We start from the raw sequence: 3,824 nt of genomic DNA, 5'->3' as shown, positions 1-3,824 counted from the left end.
TCATGAGTAGGCAATGGCTGACCTGCATTAGTATCATCAATCCAAAAGGGATGGTAGATTTACAAGTAGGATGTTTTTATCCAGATTTCCCCACAGGTTAAGGGCGGGGGGTGGCCTCCCCTCACTTTACCCTTAACTCAAGTCCTGGTTGCCACTACTGGGATAACTGCTCATGCATTAAATGCTAAGGTGGTATGTGTGTGGGCGGTCTTTTCCCCTGGATTCACTGGAATCCTAGACTCTCTTTCTGTCCAATCAGCAGCAGTGTTGTTATGGGTGAATTCTATTGCTATGTTGACAGGGGTGGCCATGGCGTCCCATGTGTTTGTATTCTCACACATGCTGACTCCGGGTATTCACTGGTTCAGAGACCAGACATGATCACACTGTCCACACTTCAGAAATCCTCTGGCTGGCCAAGATGGTGTGCACACAATGTGAAGATTTTGTGTTGGATTCAGCAGATTTATGTGTCAGATATTTAAATGCCAAATGTCATAAATGCAGAGGATGTGAATTGCACCATATAAGTCCCATGTTTTAACATCATAGTCGTAAACTTGACTAATTAAATGCCTAGCCCTTATTGTTTATGGCCTCATTTCCCGAACGTGAAAAAGCACTTGAAATCGGTCGTAAGAGGGATCCTACGTTGCAGAGCAGTTTCCCGACGCCGCACTTAGCTTAAATTGTTCTTTCGCTGAGAAGAATTCTACGTGTGGTCAGGACCAGTAGTAACTTCACACTTAGCGAACTTCACACTTAACTTCACAATTAGCGATGCAATCCACCAAGGGCGTCGTTCGCCCGTCGTTCGGAAGAAAGGGGAATAAATTAAAAAAAACATGGCTCCTTGAAGAGAGGAATATTTTACATTAATAAAGCTATCTACACAACTTTTTATATGTTTATAATGACTCGGTTGATCTGAAATGTGCTACGCGACCGATGCAGAGTATGTAGTATGTCTTAACTGAAGCTTTCAAACAGTAGTTTTAAGGCACAATTAGCGCTTATGCCACCACTCCATTGGCTTATATGGTAGCTTTCTAGCTAGATGCCAAATACATTACATGTAAGTATTTTTGGCTTATAATTAATAAAAAAATGACGACAGTCTTGTTTCGTGCTCTACACAGTTGTATACATATATATTTGCAACCATGTTCTTCATTGAAACTTTTTTTAAATCGCTAGTTTCATAGCTCATACTCGTGACATCGTGACTGCATGACGTACGCTTCAACCCCCTCGACACCTTATCCAGGGGCATCGTTCGGCGTTACTATCCCCGCCCCGAATTCAGTGCACAGTGCACGTTCGATGCACGTATAGGCTAGCTAATTTCACAGCAATTAACGTAAACAGGTTAACCTGACGTAAACAGCTCTTAAGATATACTTAAGGATTCGTGCACGTTGCGCTCGTGCACCTGACTTTAAGATGATGTTCGGGAAACGCTCGTAAATAGAAAGTGTTACTGAGTCTACTATGTCTTAAAAATCCACGTAGGCCGTTAAAATACGTCGTTATCGGGAAACGAGGCCTATAACAATAAAATAGGGATGATTGATTGCCCTCATTACCATCCAATTACTATTATGTAAATAACTTGTACCTTGCTATTGCATACAGGAGTTGATTAATTATCTCTTGAGAACTTGCTATCAATTTGACACCATCCTGGCAGTAACAATAACTCACATATAGTAGTTTTACACACACACAAAAACACAAAAAATACTGGGTACTAATCAGTTGGGTTACGATTTGTATTTATTCTATTGTGTCTGTCTCTTCTTTCTCTTAGCCTCCAACAAATGCTTTTCACAGGTGTTACGACCCTGGCGGGTCTAGGCCCCGCCCTGTAATATTGCATGCCTGTTCTATCTCTGTCTCTACAGCAGGTAACTGGAAGCAGGTGTACAGCAGGTGGTTGGAAACAGGTGGACCCCATGATTGGATGGGCTACAAAAGCCCTGATCAGTCTGCAGTCGGGAGAGCGTTGGATTGGTCCTGACAGCTGTGGATGGGTCGTTGGATTGTGGTTATCATTGGATTTGGATAGTGATTGAATTTGTCGTTGGTTTTAGGAGTGTAGCTGGTTTTGGATTATCGTCATTGTTTGTTTTGTATTACCATTTAACCGACTTTACACAACATCTTTTGTTTCTCTTCACAACACTGACATTCACCACACGTTTGCCTATAATTATTAGATACAATATATAACTTATATTAAATTATTATCAAAAATCCTGCGTGGCCTCCCCTTTACGTTTCGTTCATGGAGCCGTGATCGTTACATATGGGGGCTCCCCGAGATTGTTTTCGGAATCAGGTAAGGTAACTTTTTATCCACTCATTGGGAAATAGTGGTTGAAAAACAGGGTTACCCCCTTATTTGTTTTCGTAAGACGTATATCCAAAGCCACCCCGCAGAGGATGACATCTGGATCCGTCATAACGTGATGAATGTGACAAGATACCAGTGACGAATTAATGTCCTTAAGGGCACTGCTGGAGTTGCTGAATACCAGACTTAAGAACAGACAAAAGACGAGATTCGTTTTTGCACAGCAAACATTTGGGACATCAAAATACGCGTCTATTATGTGATGTTCCCCAAGGACACAATGTGTTTTGGGGCTCGAATGGTTTTCCAGTTCCCACTTTCAGTTAAATTCATATTTTATTTGAACAAGGATACCGTTGCACATGTCCGAGAAAAGGGTCACTCCCCTCAGGTAACGTAAGCCGCGCTGACAACTCCAAAATTTGGCGTCTGTGGTTGCAGACAGTGTTTACACATTCGCAATGCATGGGTTTGCTCGACAAAATAATCCTACGTGTTGAACTCAAATCACTAGTGTTTTGCAAGGCAGTCGAAGACGCTAAAAAGAATGTTCTGCACAGTATAGCTCCCATGTATAGACTACACACCAATACAAGCTTCCTCTGCTGCTGTCATTTAAAGCCAGACTAATCGAAACTGTTCCAACTGCGCCACTGCAGGAAAAAGACCGGACATGAAAACTGTAATCACCTACAAATATATCTAAGCTCCACATGCTGTAAAGAAGACACTCGGCAGATGTAGCTGCGAAGAGCAATAGAGGGCTCTGCCACCATGCCTTCTCCACGCACCGGTGCGGGACCGAAGGTGTTGACGTCAAGCACTGTAATGCGGCTCCGCGCTGGTTAAAGATGCAACATAGGTGAAAAGTTGTCTGATGAATGGACCATCCTGGGGTTTGCGGAACAGCACAGCATCTGGAAGTTGATCATTAATTGTTCTTGCCTTAATTTAAAACTAGTTATCTTGACTCTGGTTATGTTGTCAGCCTGAATTTGGTTCCATCACATACAAGTTAAGTCTTTTATTTGCCAGATGCACAAAATGACACAGGGTCAGACTGGGCACTGAAATTCTTACGACAAGGTGCTACATTGCACCTACCATCCTCTGACACACAAGTGTGAGTGCAAACGCTAACAGTGGGTGTGGTGTAGCGCTCGGGAGGAGAAACATTGTACAAGCCGATAACTGGCCAACTGGTTGGGCAGCTTTCCGTTTACTCAAAAACAACGGAACAGTGGGACGCAGACTAATGTCTCAGACGTCCCCAACTGAACTTCATTCACGATCCCTGAAGGTTCCGAGCGGAAGAGCAGCGGAAGACCAGGTTTCTGCTGAGGTGAGTCTTTTTGGCATTTTGTGGTTGGGTACCATTATGATTTTCAATAGGCTACATGATTGATGTATGGCAATGTGGTGACACAACCAGGAAAGCTTTATTTGGCAGACTACTACTGTCATATAA

The sequence above is a fragment of the Sprattus sprattus genome, assembly GCF_963457725.1.
Source record: "Sprattus sprattus genome assembly, chromosome: 9".
NCBI classification, from domain to species: domain Eukaryota; kingdom Metazoa; phylum Chordata; class Actinopteri; order Clupeiformes; family Clupeidae; genus Sprattus; species Sprattus sprattus.
Note: the sequence above shows the minus strand (reverse complement) of the source record.